The 20,780-nt window shown below is 39.9% G+C and overlaps 1 protein-coding gene and 1 long non-coding RNA gene across 11 annotated transcripts in view; one reads left to right on the top strand and one right to left on the bottom strand.

Moving 5' to 3' along the window:
* LOC147999799 (uncharacterized) overlaps window positions 1–3,458 on the bottom strand; it is a 63,438-nt gene extending 59,980 nt beyond the window's left edge. The window contains exon 1 of one of the 4 annotated variants that reach the window (XR_015642968.1): window positions 3,237–3,458. The gene's annotated coding sequence lies outside the window, so the exon portion shown is untranslated. The remainder of the gene's footprint in view (window positions 1–3,236) is intronic. The other 3 variants (XR_015642966.1, XR_015642965.1, XR_015642967.1) reach the window with 3 other exon arrangements.
* LOC102546616 (uncharacterized) overlaps window positions 1–20,780 on the top strand; it is a 76,598-nt gene that overhangs the window by 34,436 nt on the left and 21,382 nt on the right. Inside the window, exons 4-6 of one of the 7 annotated variants that reach the window (XR_015642969.1) lie at window positions 3,481–3,622; window positions 7,225–7,318; window positions 14,440–14,616. This is a non-coding gene — a long non-coding RNA (uncharacterized LOC102546616). Of the gene's footprint in view, window positions 1–3,480; window positions 3,623–7,224; window positions 7,319–14,439; window positions 14,617–14,731; window positions 14,848–20,780 lie in introns of those variants that run through there. The other 6 variants (XR_015642974.1, XR_015642971.1, XR_015642976.1 and 3 more) reach the window with 6 other exon arrangements.

Below are 20,780 nucleotides of genomic sequence, written 5' to 3'. Positions count from 1 at the left end.
GTTCTGCAAAAGACAACTTTGGCCTTAAGGGTCTGCAAGTTCCCTGATTCCCTAGGATTTGTTTTCATTCTTGAGACATTCTTTATCTTTGTAATTTTCTGACCCTTGAGGCTGTTTTTTCTTAGTTTTCTTTGAGGAGGGAGTACCTTTGCAAAAACTGCTATGACTTAGTCTCTCAAATATTTAACAGTAAGCTCTTGGCCTGAGTCTTCAATTAGAAATGAAGCTACATGTTAGATAATGTAATATGTTGTTTGTAGCACTTTGAACACCCATTGCTGCTAACACAAAGCTATATAGTAACAAGTCTGTATCACTCTCATCAATGAAATGCTAGACGCTTGAATCAGTGAATGAACCCATAACCAAAGGAGGTCAGGTGACCATGACAGGTGTAAATCAGAAAGGCAGGTTGACATTTTAGCAGCTTCCTCATTGTCTTACATTCTAGTTCTTGGCTCCTTCCCTTTATGGACAGCAGTGTGCACTGTCCCTATTTCCAAGGTGCAAATACAAACGAGCATTTTCTAGTCCAGTCTGTATGGACAGACGATAGTGCTTTTGATCAAAGTGATTGAGTTACTTTATTTTGCTTCCCAAGATCTTCAGGAAACTTAACACTGTAACTGAGGTACAGCCATTCTCACATGTTTAGTCCAATATCTATATGAATCAGGATATGGCCTTCAAGAATTAGTGGCTTATTCAAAGAATTTTCTTTCATTATTAAGTAGCGGTGTACTGTAAACCTGTTTTTTTCCTTCCTTTTTACAACTTCCCTTTCTACTACAAGCTGTTAGACTCAGGACCTATATCAGCTAAATAGCAGACTCAGTAGCAGTAAATGAAGTGCTGTGAGCTTACATCAGACTAATTAGTCTATGGTATAAAAAGACAGGGGGTGGGGGAAGGGCTTGGGAGGACTTTACAGGTTCCTTTGTGAAAGGCAGTTTGCTTAATTAAGCCAACCACTAATTGTTAAATATTTTTCAGGCATTAACAGAGCTACTCTGAGTGTAATTAAATTTTGATTTTAGTGGTATTTGCAGGGATTAAAGTCACAATCTGCTGAGGCACGGGGTTAGTTAATATTCACTTCACTGCCACAGCTGTCCTCCATTACAATACAAAGGACAGGAGCAGGGACAGCAATGTAGGCGTGAAGTAAGGAGAAAGCGAGCCGTTCATCTCCGCCAGCCTCCCTCTCCACAGCCTTGTACAAACGAATCTAAGCTGATGGATGACACATAGGCGGGCGTTAAATCCAGTTTAATTTGATACAATGCAGGGACGTCTGAACCCTGACCCGTTCTCTCTCTTTTTTTTTAAATATTTGTCTATGAGACTGCAGAAAGGATAGGGAAAAAAAATCATATATGATGAGTGTACGCTTCCATCCAAATGGCATTTCTGGACTCAGGAGTCCTCGGAGTCTATCAGGACCGCCAAACAACCCCTGATAAATCCTTGGTTTGTCATTTTGTTTGGTTTTGGTTTTGTTTTGATTTGGTCCCAGCTGAGAGTAGGGTCCTGTCAAAGGCGGTGGTGGCTTTAAGTCTGTGGCAAAATCAAAACCGGATTAACGTGTTTTGGGTTTCCCTTTTTGTGTTAGACTGATAAAATAAATAAATAAAATAACATTCAGCCTAAGATCTTACGTGGTCTGTAGTGGGCACACTGATCCCTGTGCCTCCTTAGCGGACAAAGAATGGTCCTGTGTCTGAGTTTTCGTGCTGCAGGGGTGTGTTTGCTGTTTTCTTTCTGTTTTCGTTTTTAGGTGATTTTTAAAATAGCTTTAAGAAATGCCTTCCAGTTATTACATTATAGTTGGAAAAGACGATAGGTAGAGAAAGAAGTCATTCATAGTCGTATCTGCTTTAGGGTTCTTTATGTGAACTATATTTTTTTAATCAGGGCTCTAAACATGAGTAGCAAATTTGTGTGTTTCATGCTACTCCTGTCCCTTGATGCAAAGAAATAGTTTCAACCTACCTTCCCTAAGGTGTACGCTTTTATTCTCCACAAAACCTGCATGTGAGTCTGGTAAGACAGTTAAGCAGCCTTGCAAGATTGGCAACCTAGGAATTCTATCCCTGGGACCCCAATGTTGTCTTCTAACCTCCACATGCACCCATACACAGATATCATGCACATATATCCACAATAAAAAAGAAATAAAAATTACAAATAAAAGAAGCCTATATGCATTATGCTATTAAAACACAGTTCTCTGCTAGATTCTTGCAAACAGCAAGTGGATAGTTTTAGTCTGGTTGTTTAGCAAGAGCTGACACCATAACCACGAAGAGCAGCAAGGTTAGTAAGATAACCACAGAGTTACAATGCTTCAAGAAACTAAGCTTTCTCTGGTCCACCTTGTCCACACTCATGAACAAACAGTTTCCCTTTGCTTCTGGAAACACAAAGCAATCTAATGTATAATGTGCAGTTACTATCATGACAAAATATAACCATTTGGCTTACCAAGTAGAGGCTCCATGTTAGCTTCAGATCAGTTCAAACCCAACTGTTACACTAACAGTTTGCATTGGTAAAGCAGTCATCTGCCAAGACATGGATACCTATTCTTTTTGATAACAATCAATTTAGAGGCCTAGGGATGTAGGTCTATAGTGGAGAACATTTGGGTAACATGTATAAGGTTCTGGTTTGGATGCCTACCATCTGACATTTTCCTCCAAGCAGTATAAATGTGGGAAGTAGGGTCTCCAGTACCTATTGGATCTATTTTTTTCCTACACTGAAAAGAGGACACTTAACTCCTTTCCTCCAGTGGCCCCAGATTTAAAATCAAGACTTACCGAAACATGGCTAATAATACATTTAGTAATAATTTCTGTCACTAATGGGTTGAATAAATAAAATTTACTTCATTGTAAACCAATAAGGGAAACAATCCCAGATCATCCATAAGATCGATTTGTGTTTTGATGTTTTTCTCTTCTGGAAGTTTCTTCGAAAGCCGTTGGTTCTTCAGCTCCATCACCCAGTCTTGCTCTACCTCTGTGTAGTAGAGCTAAGCACACCAGGAGGTGTCTAAGATGTCAGGATCATTTCTCTCCAGCTAGTCACGTCAGATTCGAAAGAGATTGTTATAATCTACATCTGCTCAATTTATGAAGCTCTATAACTCAGTAAACTTGAAATTAGAATGTACAAGCCCTCGGGTAGCAGGCATGTTTTGGCAAATCATTGGAAGCAGGCTTTTGACTTACCCTTGAAGGTTCGTTTTATTTATGTTCTTACTTGAAGCTTTTTGTAACAGCATACTCTGTGATTTAGGCAAAAAGGTCATTCAAGAGATTCTTAATAGGAGCTGAAGTCTGATCAGTCTTTTTTGGCATTTTAATTGGTTGTTTGATTCGTCCCATAAATCGTCTCTGCGTATTCTAACAGGCAAAGCCTTCTTCCTTGTAATGTTAACAAATGACATCTGTTACTTCCTGTTTTGCATCTCAGAGACGGATGCGGTGGCTGAAGTCACGTGCTGCCCTGTATCAGTCATGTACATTCCTCCGGCTGTTTGTGAAATACAAGCATGCTATGCAAAGGTTTGTCTTTCTAACTCCGGATTCTGAGGCTAGAAGACCCCAGTCAGTAAGTACGTGAAAACAGCACAATACCAGTCTTGTGGCCACCATGGGTATCAAGCTAAAGAAATTTAGACTGCAAGAAAGGAAATGTGTGTTTACATAAATGCATGACATAATTAAAGCAAGACTAGGAAATTGTCCAAAGTCCATAAGTAACAGACAGCCTCACGGAGGCAAGTTCAAGAATTTATTCTCACAAAAGCTTTCTCTGCTTTTATTCTTAGAAAATCTGGGGGTGGGGGCTGGAGATTATAATTCATCCTAGAACTATATAGCATAAGTAAATTAACAATAAAAATGATAAATTGGGCAATAAAAAAGATTACAGAAATAATGCTTTCACATATTGGACATTCATTAAATTGACTTCCAAATGTAATTACTTTAACATTTCTACTTCTTATTCAGTACAGATTTTTGGATCATTAAATAAGATAGTAAATATTACGCTTCCTTCAAGGAAGATAATTTATGGCCCAGCAAATTTTCCAACAGGGACTAAAAGTGATGACAATCAGACCAATTTTGATTATAATAATTTCTTGGACCTAAGGTAATCCTTCAAAATTATCTTACCAGATATGTATCTTACGCCATTCGGTACAGGCACCTAAAAATAGCACATGCACAACATCTAGGAAATCACATTCTTCTGTATTCCCATAGGATTTTATAGATATTTTTGCTTTATACGTTATTTAATAGATAATCTATCTTTATACATCATAGTGGTTATTTTGAGCATGTGTTTTTATTTCCAACTAAACCACAGTGGGAAATTTAGACCCTCAAAATCACACACAACCTAGGCAGAAAAAAAAGAAGCAACTAAGACCATATCTATAAAGGGATATAAGAATGCAGTATTTAGGAGTCTGTGTTTCTACGGTAGGCATGTGGGTGCCACTCATTCTATGCTGGGATATTCTTCTAACAGGCACAAGATTGTGATAACTCTCTGACCTGAAAGAATGGCAATAGAAATTTACAAACTAGAATGTGTCCCAATGATATGATGTCTGAATGATTGCTAGGGCATTATAACAGCTGAAAGAAGTCATGATAGATAACGGGGACTGGGCAAAGTTAGTGCCTCAGAAGGTATTGAGTTACAACGCAAGTCCCATCCCATATGTTTCCCATGAGTAAAAGGCTGTTAGAACTGTAAAGGGAAATACGTTTCAAAACAGGGACACCAAATGACCCAGCTGTCATTTCAGCACCATAACGTACTTGGTTAGTCATTCTTTTATTCTGATGGTTATTAAATATGTGAAAGCCTTTGGAGAACTAAGGAAATTTGGAGTTTCTAAGGGACTGTCGTTCTACAGGAGAAGACAAAAAGGTTAATCAAGGAATACGTAATACCACTCAGTGCTACAGTTATAAGGACAGGTATCACAGGTTCAGCGGCAAATCAGTATTTTCATGAGGAGAATGTCTTCAAGACAGTGGAAGAATGTAATGTGGTGGGAAACAACTTGACAAATTTTACAATTTTTAAGAAATGTGTTATCTTGATAATGTATTATAAATCTGTGATTATTTTCACTAATTCGTACATCTCTTCCATATAATTTTTCTGGAAGTGGTGGAGCAGACTTTACAAATTAAAAAAAAAATCAACTTTTCGATAGGTCAACATCTCAAATCCAAAAATTTTAGATTTCTGATCTTATAAATCAACGATCGATGGCTTAACTATTACATGATAGGTTATTAATCAAATTTTGCTGTGCTCATAAATGGGACAACTTCAGACAGGTTTCAAAACACAAATTTCAGTGGGTTAGGCTAAGATGGTTGCAAGTTCATTGCTAATCACCCTTGGATCTAGGTTAGTATTATGACTACATGACCAAAATCTTTGGAGATAGTGATAAACTATACTTCATAACTCTTGTGATTGAGGCTTTATGGGACCCCACAGCTTCTGGATTTTCTGTTTATATTGCTTTGTCAAGGGGCTAGCCAGACAGTAGGTACAACATTGGATTATTACAACCACCATACTGTGAGGAAGTCCAACAGGAAGACAGACTGAGAACCGCATGGAAAGACATACGCAAGCATTTCCCCACTCCTCTAGACTTGCCAAGAGCTTACACAAGACACATGAGTGAGGATGCCTTCAGATCCCTCCCCATGCTCTCTTTTCCATTAGTGTACCAGTCTGTAATGTTATTACCATAGGATTATCTGACTACTGGATTACATTTCATACTGCCAGATTAGTCCAAGTATTAGAGAAGTCAGACCCAAGATTTCAATGCCCCCAAATAGTACTATTCGTCCTTTCTGATGTATTAAATTACATTATATGGCATGTAGTACAATCAGATGTACTCACAGGAAAGCAAGTTATTTTATTATAGTGAGAAACTTTTCAGGGAAAATTGCCTTCTAGCATCTAACCAAGTCAAGAACTGGTAGAGATTACTAATAGAGTATTGTCTGGAACAAATGTGTGTTAGCAGTATGTCTTAAATAGTAATTGAGACCTCGAATATTTGTTTTTCTGAAGTAATGACTTTTATTTTTGAGTTTTAGTGTTCTGAGAAAACAGCACCAAGAGTACTTACCTGTGGTAGGGGTCATTAGTCTGACTCTCCATTTCAATGAATAAAAAGAGAAAGGAACAAAGAGAGTCCATGATTTATAGGAAGCCATGCAAAGTATCTAACAAAGTCTGAAACTTCCAGGTATCTAGATTTGCTGTTGAGCTTTTCAGAGGACATTTAAAAAAAATCAATATTCTAGGAGATGACAAAATTGCCATCGTATTATCTGACTCCTGGATTATGTTTTATATAATCAGATTAACCCAAGTACTAGTGAAATTAGACCCACAATTACAATTGCAAAGGCAATGGTATTTATTTTTCCAATGTGCTATATTACATTGTATTACTTGGAAATAAAAGAGGAGATGTGTTCTTAGAAAAGCTAATCTATAAAAAATAGTAGACTCCAGGGTGACAAAGGGAGGGACCCAAAAGCAGTGTGAAAGGTTTTTTTTCTGGAATCATTGGAAAAACATGTGCTGTGATTTAAGCATGAATTATATATGGTTATACACCTAAAGAAACTCAAATTTGAGTGTTTTTGTGCACATAAATTTCTGTTTTGTTTTCTAAAAAATAGTAATAACGATTGCACTGCAGAATTGCTTTCATAGTAAATGCTTGCTGTGAAAGCATGAGACCTGGATTTCAGATCCCCAAACCCACATAGAAGCTGAAGGGGTGTGGTAGTTCGGTTTCAAAGAGACAAGGACAGGGAATTCCTTGACAAAGCAGGCTAGCCAACTATGTGAAACGATGAGTTTCTGGTTCAGTGTGAGACTCCTTCCTGCTCCATATGGAGGATAGAGAACAATCAAGGAAGACACCCACTATGTCTTGACCCTCTATACCCATGCACAAACATGTCTGCCCACAGACCCATACATATTCATGGATAGCATACATGTGCGCAGAAAGTAACAGTAGCAGTAAAGGAGATTTGGTTCTCCCAAATGAGGAGATGACTTGGCAGCTATTGTTTTGCCAGTGGAAGATGGCTTGTGTCACCCAACCTCTCTGTTTTCCATTGTTGAATGGGTGAGAAGGATCAAGGACATACGTATGAGGCTAGAAAATCAAGTAGCACTAACAGCCACTCGGAGGTGGACATATATGCCATGGAACATCATTGTTAGAAAGGTAAGATAAATCATCCCCTTCAACTTTCTTTATTTTATAGATAACCTTGGCCTTGATAACAAATTTAAAACAATCCTGCTGGTAAATGAACACAATGGACCTTTGTTTATAGAGTTAGAAGCTCATTTATCCAATAGAATCTAGGCACATAAGGTGGTGGTGGAGGGGTCTGGTGTTTAAAAAGGAAGCAAGCAACACAGATAACATAAGCACTGTAGTTGAACTGAAACATGATTTTCATTTATTTTTTGGGGTATTTCCTTCCTTCCTTCCTTCCTTCCTTCCTTCCTTCCTTCCTTCCTTCCTTTCTTCTTAAGAAACCAAGACCTTTTATTCCCCTCCAACAAGTAGATGTGATAACTGGAGATTTGAAAAGCTTACTGTAGCTAAAGAGAGACATGACAGTACCATGGAGAGAGAAGAAACTTTGTTCTGAATCTCACCTGTGTGTTTAACTGCAGAGCTCCTGTGCCTCCCTTAGTTTGTCTAATGAGATCTTATCTCTTCCTCAGAAAGTTACGAGGATTAAATGGGATAATATTCCAAAACCTTTGGAATCGCATTGGGTCTACTGAAAGTGCTGAATTTTGGGCTCGCTTCATTCTCTGTGGTGGTTTGAATGAGAGTAGGCTCCTTTATTTGAATGCTTAGTCACCAGGGTATAGAAACTGTTTGGGAAAGATTAGGAGGTGTGGCCATGTTGGAGGAGGCATGTCACTGGAAGTAGGCTTTGAGGTTTCAAATGCTCATAATAGAACCAGGGTATTTCTTTCTGAAGATCAAGACATAAGTTGTGAGGCTCATGCCTGCCTGCATGCTGCCACGATGATAACGGACTAACCCTCTAAACTGTAGTCAAGCCCCCAATTAAATGTTTTCTTTATAAAGTCACTTTGTCATGGTGTTTCTTCATAGAAATACAACAGTAACTAAGACACCCTCCTTCCCTTTCGATACCCTACCCTTAATTTCGTATACAAATTAAGACTTGAAATATGAGCTAAGGAAGGTTAGCATATTTTGATGCTGTGTTATTTCCTTAGTTTCTTAAAGAAATAAAAACTCCCCTAGTAAGCCAGCCTTCATTCTTGGCTTCGTTTCTTTAGAAAATTAAGGATTTAAGCAGTGTTTCTTTCCATTTGTCTCAATGTTTAGTCCATCTAATTTGACAGCATATCTTGGGCTTTGTTTTGTAACAAATTAACATTATTAAATCTTTTTCTCTGCACTCCAGAGATATTATTTCTTTCCAGAGAAATAATATCATTTCCTGATGTTCAAATTGAGTCCCGTGGGGTAATATTTATTAAATAAAATCATAAAAACAGGAAGTAAATTTTGCTCATGTATCCAAAAAGAATCAAGGAAGCAAATAGAAAGAAACAACACACAGAAGAAATGCTGGGTAGCATGATTCTAGTCCCTTGGAAGAAAGAGGCTCTTTTGCCAGCACCTGCAAGGAGACGTTCCTTCACCCAGCTCTGTGTTCTGCAAGGATATGGGCTTAAAGTCACTTATAGCAGGAAACTGCTTTCCTGTCATGTCAAACTTTAACCTGTGGGACTTAATAGTTTATAAACCAAATCCTTATCCCCTAGCTACCTTTGTCTTTCAGAAGACACCATTGGTGTCAAGTAGCTTTAGGGGAAAAATCAGAGTATGCTCAGCAAAACTTTCGTACACACAAGGTATATGTACTTCAAGTGCTAAACACATCCGATTGTCTCTAACTGAAGCCCGGTGGACAGCAAGACTGTTTTTCTGTAGGACTAAATTATACTGTATTGCTGGGCAATTTGAAAGTAAATGTGATCTTCAGGCATAGAAATACACCCCCCCAAAAAAAAAAGTAGTTAGCAATATCATGGGGGCAAAGCTTGACTGGAAATGGGCACGGGAGAACCATTCTGGATAATGGAAACACTGTCTGTGGATTGCTACCCGGGTGACAAAGTGAGTATGACCCACATAACTACCCTAACTACCCCTGCATTGCTACTCTCTCTCTACTCCTAAGGATGCCCAGTGTCTTTTTGGTTCATTTCCTCTTCACTATGGCCCCCTCACCCTCAGAATTCTCGCCTAGTAACAAGTCAATCAAAGTGATGTATAGCCTTTCTGCATGCATATCTGGTCAGCACAGAGGCAGAGCTTAATCTTTGATACAAATATGTTTTAGGAATTGACATTGACATGATCTGGGACTCTGTGTGTTTAAAAGCATCTGTTAGGCTATTTCATACCAACTGAAGGTTGACAGGTCACATTTTATGTCTTCCACTCTGTCACAGAAAGTGGTAGCCACATAAGGGCACGACTGTAACATTCACAGAATTGCACTGACGAAGCACTCCCAACGATAAATACAAAAGTCTCCGAGCAGTGCCTAGAAGCACACATTCTCATCCATACAGGATGATTGCAGCCTCTCCAGCCGGGCAGATTGCTGGCCCACATTCAGTAACACTTGGGATGCCTTCGTTCCGGCATCTCCCAGCAGTAAAAACATAATGGAAAAGAAGCTGACAGTTGACAGCTCGCTGGTGCTGCTGCTGCTTTTTTAACAGAAGAAAAATAACTGAGGTGGGGAGAGAAAGTAAGCAAGCATTTAGGGAAAGGCAAATTCACAATGAGATAACCGCAACTGGAGGAAGAGCTCACAAATATCTCGTGGGTTTCTTCCCTTCAAAGGAAACAAACAATAGAACAAAACTAAATTTAAAACAACTAAATTAAGTTCATCGGTGCTGGTGCTGCTAGGTGTGAAAGGAACTTGCACCTCATATTTTCCCTTGCCGCCTATTCCGAGCATCGCTTAAGCAAAATATGTAAGTGAGAAGAATATCTTTGAAAGATAGTCCACTTTTAGGATAAAAGGCATGTTCTACTTCATTTTCAACCAATTCTCCTGTGGAGAGAAAACAATGTATGTGAGTCTTTAAAAAATTAACATAGAAAACGCCAACCCAGCAGGCTCACATGCTGCAAGCAAACAGATCTGTTACCGTTTCTGGGCAATTCTAGCATAGAGTACTTGTCAGGCCTTTCTCTGGTTGCTTCCCCTACATGGTAGTCCTTGCTATTGTATGCGTGAAGCCCACATAACCACTAATTGCATTCATTACGGCCTCCACTGAGCTCCAAACAAGAACATCTTAAAAATATATATCATTGTTCACGACCAATCCCTGTACTTGCCCTGTTTGAATTGAACACACACACTAAAACCCACACAGAGAGATCGGAGTCCCTAGGGCTCTGTGCTGTGAGGATTGGGGGAGGAGCTGTCACAAGAAGGCTCTCAGAGAAAAAGAGGTGGAATTCAAAGCCAACACCAGTTCCCCTGGGGTCTGTTGTAATCAGGAGACAAATGGTCTATACTCAGTAGCGTGCATTCATTCTGCTCCAAGAGGCTGCCAACCCGAGCTTTCCTAGGCTTTTGTGAAAATCCAGTATGAGACTTTCTCCCTTTTTAGTTGCTTTTACAACAAGAAGAATCAAAAGTGCAGTGCTGACAAACACTGCTTTGGGCATTTGACATTCGTCTTTGATCTAGTTACTCAGACAGTTCAAAATGAACAAATTAGGTGTTTACAACAAAAGACATTTCATTTCAGTCCATTCAAGTGCCAAGCGGGCTGGACCGGCTTCTCACGCAGAGCTGGGAAAATTTCCACCGCCAGACCACAGGGCCGCCATTGGGAGTTCATTCCCTACACCAATTAATAAATTATGATACTGCTTTTTTTAATTAAAGAGAAAAAGGAAGGAAGAAAGAAAACACAGGATTCGGGTCAACAAAGTGAAATCTAAGCCATCTGGAGTTTGGGGCGGAATATTACAGGCCATTCAAGCTGGTGACCCACAGGGGTACTCTTCATTCTTGGCGGGACAGCCACACAAAGAGCATCATTTCCATTCCTGCCTAAGGACCATGGCACCCGTCCAGTCTCCCCACTGCACAGAAAAGGGCAAAGTTTTTATTCTGTTATGCAAATTCAGCTTTTTGAAATATTCTCCCATTGTTCTCGTACACAGGAAGAATATCTGGGTATGTCCGTGTGACCTCAATTTATAGAAGAGAATGGGTTTCTTCTCTTTAGTCCAGTGTTGCTTTACTTAGAAAAGTGCTTCCTGCCTCCATTTCCCCTTTGTGGAACAGAGTGATTGCTTCGTGAATTGAACTGTGAAAGCTTAGACATGCATGACTAAGGAGGACCGGAAATAGCTTACACCATTTCCGCCCTGTTTCTCTACTGGAGAAGGCTGACAAAAAAGATCTTTTTAAGAACACTTGCATTGTTTAGAGACACCGACAGCCCCTCAGCAGGTGTTCCCAATAGCAGTGGGTAGAATTCTGCTGTGCAATATGCAAAGTGTGCGCCGAGAATCGACGCAATATGGGAGGGCAGGAACGGAGACAAAGTGAACATAAAAAAAAAAAAAAAAAAAAAAAAAGTCAGCTAGCACAGCTCCAACTATTCCCTAGAATCGAAATGTCAGCCTTGAAAATACCAAGTGAACCCAGCCTGTCTCATCTGTTACCACCCTCCCTTATAATTACCGGAAAGTAGTTATTTATCTGTTGTGTTCAGCTACTCTGTCAGGACTCTTGAGTTTAATTATCAGACTTCACTGGAAATTCTATTTCCTCTCTTCCCTCTTCTTTTTTGCAGCAGCATTAATCACATTTCCTCGGAATTCTTGTTAACCGTATCGGGCCAGCTTCCTAGGTATCCTCACTTTCGGCCCAGGGAGCATATCCCCTGGTATCCATGCCCAGTAGTGAAATAGAGGCCAGCTGTTCAACATTCTCAAGCTCTGTGAGCATGACTCTTTGTTCCATCAAAGTTCGCAGCCATCTGACCACCGCTTCAGCGGAAGAGAGATGCTTTAGAGAAGGTGGCCTGTGGTTTTCCTGAGTTTAAAACCTCCTATCTTGAACCAAAGCTTATTAAGATATGCTGAGGCACAAGTTCTCAACCTATGGGGTCAGGGGACCTTTGGGCGTCAAAGGACCCTTTCACAGGGGTCACCTAAGACCACGGAGAAAACTCAGATATGTACATTGTGATTCATAACAGTAGCAAAATGACAGTTATGAAGTAGCAACAAAAGTAATTTTATGGTTGGGGTCACCACAGCATAAGAAACTGTGAGCAAGTCATCCAGTATCTCAAAACCCCAGGTTCTCTGGACCCTGGGTTTATGAAGATGCAGCCTCTTGGGGCTACTGGAAATGTGATGCATTTTCTTTGCCACACACTTAAAAAACAGAACACACAGTAAGCCTGTGTGTTCCGCGTTATTATGCCTACTTAATGTTTTCTCCGCTCTCTCCTTCATAGCTTCTGACGTATTGATTTGATTTACTCAGAGTAAGCTTTCAATAATACAAACCTATTGACAATGTGCAGTACGACATTACAACACTTCAGGAGAACTAGCTCACTGATAAATACTTAGACCAGACTTTCTAGGCCTGGCTTCTGCTGATGGGAGCACTAATTTGCTTGCAGAAGAACATCTCCATTTACAGATATCTTAAATAGGTGGAGTTTTGTCTTTTGCAAGATTTTAAATCCTACGGACATGCGTGTTGTCTGAGTTTGTTTTTGGCAGCTGCCATAAAAACTATCACTCTCTTAGCTTCAATAACTGAAATTTATTTTCTCACAGTGCTGGTCGTCAGACCAAAGCTACTCCCTCTGCAGAAGCTTGGGGGAGGATCTATATTTTGTCTCTTCCAACTCCTGCTGGCTTAAGGCATTTTGTGGCTCGTGGTGCACCATACCGGAGCTCTTTCTCTTTCCCTGCCCTTGCCTCCTCTTCAGTCTGAGTCTTTTGTGGCATCTGTGAGGATGCAGTCTTAGAAGCATCCATTCTTGAATCCAAGGCTCTCCTGGATGATCTAATACAAGCTATTCCTTCCATCCATCCTTACTACTTCCCTTGTCAGACAGAGTAATATTCACAGGTTCTGGGAACTAGTAGGTAGACACAGGTTTTTTTGAGGGATACTTAAGTCTTCCATCTTTTCTATCATGAAGAACATGATAGAAGAGTTTGTAAAGGTTTCCTGATTTGTTGTAACTAAACGCAAGTGACTGTGTACATAGATTTATAAGGAGTGTTTGTACTGATCCCCATTTATAATCATACACGCATGCGCACATACACATACAGACACAACACTCACACATACAAACACACACACACACACACACACACACACACACACATCTTTGTTTGTTGGTTTGCTTGTTTGGTAGTTAAATACTGTTTCTCTAGAGTGACAAGCCATGCCATGATGAAAAGGACTGCCGTGTCCTCTTCCGTGTCCCATGCGCTGGCTTTCATTGTTCTTCCACGAAGACGATAGCCCTCAATGAAAGACAGTACGTAGTGCTCCTGAGACCACAGGAGAAAGGATTGTTATAAGACTGTGGAACACAGGAAGCATAAGCAGAGATGGAGCCTCCTGTCCCTATGCTAATGTCCCCTGTTGCCCCATCCCTGAAAGTCTAAGCTTTCAGAGGACCCCAAAGAAACTCCTTTACCTTGGATACAAATTATCCCATGATGTTCTGAAACATCAGCGAACCAGCAGAAAAAGAAAGGGAGGGCAAATCGAAGAAACCTTGGTAACCAGTATAAGGATATATACTGAAGAACCACACAGAAGTCTGCAGGGAATTATGGAAGTTGATATTTGCATAAACCTTTCTTTATTTAAGCAAGTAAACATTATTGGCCAAAAAACCAAGAAAGGATAAAAGAAGTATTTTGAGAATCTGATTATATTATTCATCTATTGCTAATGTAAAATATCATAATAAAACAATACCCATTTATTAGTTTAACTTCCACATCTCAGTTGAAATTTGAAATTGAGATACTAAAAGTTTAGGGGAGGGTTATTTGTTTAGTTGTCTGTTATCATGATAACGTTGGGGAAATCTTCCTCCAGGCTTATCCAGTGTTAGCAGACTAGGCCCCTGTTTCCTTGTTGGCTGTTGGATTGAGCACCTGGTAGCTTCCCATGACCCTGCCTTAGTATCCCTGAATCTCTAGGCTTTCAGCAGTCCCTGACCCTTTTTCTGTTTCTCTGGCACAAGTAGGTCATACAAGAAAAATTGTCTGTATTAATGTATCTGATCAATCACCTTGACTACATCTTGGAAGTCCCTTTGGCTCCTCTGGGTGCAAAGCAGACCAGATTCTAGTCTCATGTCTCCTGCCAGCTCTTTTACTGATGATCACAAGTGACCACCACTCTGACCCGGACTCAGCCTCCAGTGAGTATATAGTAGGAGTCTAAGTAGATGCTATGTAAACTCTCTCCTCACTTCAAAATTATGTAACTCTGCTTCACTGATTGTAAAGGGCTACAACCTGTTATCAAATCCACAGTGTAAAGTATATCTTGTGGGATTTCTGTGAATTGCCGGCTATTTCCAGTGCCATTACCGAGGTCAGAGCAGTGGGATGCTGTCAACTTCCATTGGAGCTTTTAAACAGATGACATTGTGAGTATATGGTATGATAAGCATACCAACTAGTTTCCTTCAGGAAATCACTGAAGGAGTTTGAAACGGAGTCATTTCAAAGTAAAGGTTCACCACACTACATGAATCCAAGTTTTATGGGCTTTTATTTTGATATAGTGTACACCAGCAGCTTATTTAAAATGTATTGTAAAGTTCTAGTTTTATGGTCCTCACAATTATATCTATTGTGTGTAGATTGCTAATGTTAGAAAACAAAACTTTGGTTTTGTTTTTTGTTTTTTTTTTTTAATGGAAAGGGGCACATGAAGTAGGAATTTCTGGTTTCTTAACCACTCAGTTGTGTCATGTGATGTTTTTCTGGAAGCTGTCTTATGAGAGGGCCTGTGATGTTTTGCTGAAAACACTGTTGAGAGGCGCATGAGGGTTAAAGAATATAAATAGAACCCCATGAACAGTGAGAGAATGCTCTTGCATTGCTATGCCATTCAGCACCTTGCTTCTTCACTGGTATTTGAAGGTCTTTGCTGGTCTTCTCTGGTCTTCACTGGTCTCCTCTTATTAGAGAGAAATGCACCAAAGAACATGGTATTCTGGCTGATTTTGGCCGCTTCCGCTGAATGGATGATTCAGCAAAGCCTTGCTGTTTCTAGATGATGCCCCTACTGATTTGTGTTTGGTGTTTGCTATTGAACTGAACTGTTGGTATTCTGACAACAAAGACTGGAATCGACCCAAAGAACTACTACTGAACAGGTCCACAACCCCCTTAACCTATTAACTTTCTTTCCCTAACTCTGGTTAGTGAGCTAGAAGGGAGGTTGAAACCTTGAAGAACCTTAAATAAAGTAGTTTTGAAAAATCTAAGCCTACAATCAACTAACACTCCTTTTATAAAAAAAAAAAGGTTACATGTAAATTTAAATGTATCCAAGTATCCAGAATAAAAGCCATTGAGGTCTTAGCTTCCAGCATGACTTAAGTGCAGAGTCCAAACAAAAGTAAACAGTCATGAATTCTTTCTGCATTATTCAGTTTATTGCATAAGTCTTGCAGGATTAGTAAAGAATATCATTCCTGAGAAAGGGAACTATAAGGGAAGATAATTTTGGCTTACATTTCCATAGGATGCAGTCCATCACAGCATGGCAGGTATAACAACTAGAGCAGGGAATGGCTAGCCACACCACATACACAGTCAGGAAGCAGTGATGAATCTTATTAGGTCCAGGGCCCTAGCTAATAGAATGGTGTTGCCTACATTCAGAGTGGGTCTTCTCACCTCAATTAACCTACTCTAGAAATTCATAAAGATACCCAAAGGTTTGTTTCCATGTTAATTCCAAATCCAATCAAGTTAACCATGAATATCAACCCTAACCCTGGTGCCTAAAGTCAGGAAACACTTTTTTTCCTGAATGATTACAGATTAGCAAGGCTTGTAAGAGTCACACATTGGAAACATTGCCTCAAATCAAATTGCTTTGATATAAGGCATAAAACTACATAAATATTGAATTTTAGCATTCATGCAAGTCAGGTTACAGGATTTTATTGGATCTTGAAATGCAAATCAGTGCAGTATTCACATTATTGTTGAAAACAACAAAGACAGCCCTGTCTCAAAGTCTTTGTCTTTCTCAGTCACTCTCTCTGCATTGCTTTGTCCCTGCAGCCAAATCTACTTCCCTATGGTCACCTTCTTCAAAGACTAAGGAAATGAATAACCCTGAATTTTGCCCCAAAGGCAATGGTTTCTGGACTCACAGCACCAAGAAGAGTCATGACGTGTTTTAGAACTTATTCCAGATGAAGAATCTGAGTTTTATTCATTCAACAAATATTTATTACCTACTTGATGTCATATTTATCTGCTACGGATAAAATGATGAACAAAAGAATCCTTGACTTCCGAGAGTTAACATTCTAGTATAACACAGACAATAAACTAATAAACGAAAGACCTGAGTGAATGAATAGGTATGCAGGGAAGGCAAGAAAGGGAAGGGAATATACATTGCTTTACAATGTAAGGCTTCAGGCATGTGTGACAGATTACACAGGGTGGGAAAAGAGATTTCCAGGCAGACTTCGAGGGCAAGTATCAAGCCACTGAAATACAACAAATGTGTTTGACACATTGAAGAAATGTCAGAGAAGCCAGAATGTCTCCAGCGGTGTGAGCAAGTAATGGTGTGGTAACAGAGTTTGAGGGCACAGCCAGGGTCAGCTCTTACATGGTTTTGTTAGTGGTTTGAAGGAGTTTAGTCTCACTATTAAACAAAACCAGTGCATTTTTATGGACTGTAAGTAAAAAATACACAGCGACACACATTCCTTTAAATGTTTTTATTTTCAGATTCGAGTAAAAAGCCTAGTTGGAACTATTTTATTGACGGTCAAACATAAGTCAGTATTGAACTCTTAGTTTATACCAGACCCCTGTGCAGTTTAGGGAAATACACTTGTAGCTATTATGGGTGCAGCTGTAGGAATAAAGGAGGAACCAACAACAATCTAGATTATACAAAGTGTGAAAATAAAAGAGAGAGAAGGTTTGTATGGACAACTGAGGTAGCAACTACAACTATTCTTTGGTTGAGGGTCTAAGTAAAAATGACTGAAGATGAGGGGTCAGAATTTTAGAAACAAAGGAAAAAAGAGAGAGAGCCTCACTGATCTGGTTGCTTGCTGCCAATGGGAGTAGTTGAAGGTCAGTGTGGGAAGGGGGAAGTGTAGCCCAGTAGTCACCATGATTCTTGCAGCTGGAGGTCTATCTTACATTTTTTTTGTGGTGCTGGGAGTTGAACCTAGGACCTCCCACTCATTGGCAAGCTCTCTACCACTGAGTGCTATCTCTTTCCCTGAAGCCTCATCTTGAAGCCTTACTCTACCATGGACTGTGTGTCACTGGACAAGCCATTGAGAGCAAACAATGGAACCTTCTGTGGACCCCGGTTTACCCACTTGTATTATTTTACTAGCACATGGGTATTTGTAAAGGTAACTACTTTAATCTCAGTGCCTTCTTTAAGAAGTTGTAGTGTGTGTTTCTATCAAATTAAATATTACTACTTTCTTGTTAATGGAGAGGTCAGGCTGACTTTTCTAGAATGATTTGCACTTTTGAAAACTGGGTGACTTTTCAACTCTGTGGATATGAAGAATGAATCCTAAGCTTTTCAGGATGAGTACTTTACTCTGTAGACATTATACTTAGCCTACTTGTTTCTGATGGGGTTGAAGTGACAGGCTTAATGAAGACATGGGTCACATAACTATACCCTGCTCTTAGTCACAGATTAAACCCTCGGCCCCAGCTACACACGAGGCAAAGGGATCATGAAAACAACAAACCACACAGTTGAACTTTGTATATCACTCAATCAGTTAGCCACTAGAATGATAACTCAAAGGCATGTCCTAAAAGCACTGAACTAATGTGTATAAATTGACCAATGTTATATTCTTATGCCTCGTAGTAGAAGACTAGTAGAAGACTGAACTTGAATTTAAAAGAAAAACTTCATTATAATTCGTGGATACAAGTGTGTGTGTGTGTGTGTCTGTGTGTGTGTCTGTGTGTCTGTGTGTCTGTGTGTCTGTGTGTGTGTGCAGACCATAGGATATGTGTAGAATTCAGAAGACAATTATGGAAGTTGGTTCTCTCTTTGCACCATTTGGATCTCAGAAATTAAGCTCTGGTTGGCCACAGACAATTTTATCCATTGTAACATTTTTTCTCCATTCTGAATTTAAAATTTAAAATGTGACCTAGGTAAGATTGTGGCATGTTTCTTGACCAATAAAACCTCATATATGTATGATAACATATATGATGATTCACAAAATCCTTTCAGTGGGTCTAGTCATATGATAATTTCCAATGTGATACAATATAGACTTTGGAAAACATAAGCAAAACATAATGTGGTTAAGGTGCAAGAAAATGGGAGGTAGGGGTTGGGAATGCATTGTGGACCAGGACAAATAGCTTGCTTTTGCTCAAGGAGAAGCTCAACCTGACTATGAGACTACAAAGCAAAGTCAACATGCAGTGGTCACTCCTCACCCTCATCATTTAGCCCCCACTCTTCTTTGCCTGGCAACCACTTTAGATGCTTTGGCCACAGCAGAAGTGCAGCGTGCTTGCTTGTGACAGAAATGTGTCTAAATGACAAGGCAGCACTTGTCAGGGAAGACCAGCCCAGAGGATGGTAAACTAAACTCGCCCCGCCTCCAACTGCTTTGCCCGTGTTTAAACAGTCCTCTTTGCGGTCGTTTGTTCTCTATGTATCTGAGGGGAGTCTGACTGTTGAGAGGGGTGAAGGAATGACATTTTAAAGGCAAACACTGAGCTTTCTCAGTCAGAGAAAGCCACAGCTGCTACAGATGCTGGCATAATGGATGACATAGGGAGCAAGGAGCAGAGGGGAATGTCAGTTCAAGATGAGAGGTTGCTGACAGAGAAAACAATCCACTCAAGATGAAAACCGAGGTGCCCAGACAGTGGGAAGGGGGCTAAGTCTTCTCAGCAAGAAGGCTGGTGGACAGAAAAGCTTAGTACCAAACAAACATGGCTGTAAGAGAGAAAGTTGGAGATGTGGAACGCTTCTGTGTCAAGTCCAAAGAGACATCACAGCAACAGTGATGCCTAGGAAAATGTAACCCACAAGCTCCTTTCTCGAAGCAAGCTGTTTGTCGCCTTTGGAAGCTAAAGGAACTGGCTTTGTGTTAGATGACCTTCAATGACCTCTGCTTGGGTGCCTTTGATTGAAGAAGTCTTTGCCAACCCCTGTGGTTTTCACATCATTACTAATGACAGGGATAGGTACTAAAACATTTTGACCAGCTGACCAAAGCATTTGAGAGTTTAAAAATATAGTTTAGTTGATTGAAAATGCCATTTAGGTGTCAGCTATCCTGGAGGTATTTCTGACCCATATCTAGAAAGGTCCATGACAACAGAAACAGACTCTAAAGGTGTCTAACTCAGTATCAGTGAATCCTGTGAAATGGCAAATGAAAACCTAACTCAAAGGCAGCATGAAGTTTGAAGAACGGTGGGACTTAGATCCAGTAAGAGTTCAAAGGAAGTCGGATGATCACAGCTTCACCTGGCCTTTGTAGCCAAAGAAATGGTGGGAAATCAGAGGCATCTGTAGCCCAGTGAGCTCAAAGCAGGTCCAATGCTTCCTATTACATAGAGAACTTACAGAAACCCTCAGCCTGGACTGGTCATTCAAACACCATTTACTGAGCCATCACTGTGTACCGTGGTGGGTACCACAGCAGAAGACTCGATACTCATGATCTATATGAGTACCACAGTTATTTCAAAGGACTGCATTATGTATCCTAAGATGGGCGACGGTGCTTTAGGGTGTCAATTAGTTATGATTTTTTAATCACTAAAGGACTCTAGTAAATATCAACCAGAATATAATCCTATAGGTAGTCACCTATATTTTTGATGATGGTAAAAAATTAGGCTGTGACATTACTTTGAAGGGATATAAGAGGATTGTGTTTAGGTATGAATCCTCTTAGATAAACATGGCTCCTCCTCAAATAACAAAACAGCCTGAATCGAGTTTGTTTCTCTTTTCCTTCCATCACCATCATCATAGATGACATTCTAACACATGATAGCAAAAATAGAAGAAAGGAAAAAAGAACGAGACTTGGCTGTATTAAGATAAAGTATTCGGGATGCTTCCTTGAGTATGTAGCAGAGTTGGTAGATGTCACCCAGATGTCTTGCTCTTGCCTTTTCTTCCCGCCATCATAATCTCTAATTTAATTGTTAGGACTACAAGCTGTAGCACCTACTTAAGTTCAACTAGAGGCAGCTGCTACCCAAGTAGTCCTTATGACTGGCTCGATCTTTTTATGCCGTCCTTCTAACTCTGAGAAATAGCGATGAGATCGTGGAATTCCCAGTCGATAAGAGG

The sequence above is a fragment of the Rattus norvegicus genome, chromosome 18 (assembly GCF_021556685.1).
Source record: "Rattus norvegicus strain SHRSP/BbbUtx chromosome 18, alternate assembly SHRSP_T2T, whole genome shotgun sequence".
Taxonomy (NCBI): domain Eukaryota; kingdom Metazoa; phylum Chordata; class Mammalia; order Rodentia; family Muridae; genus Rattus; species Rattus norvegicus.
This window is presented reverse-complemented; position numbering and strand designations above follow the sequence as displayed.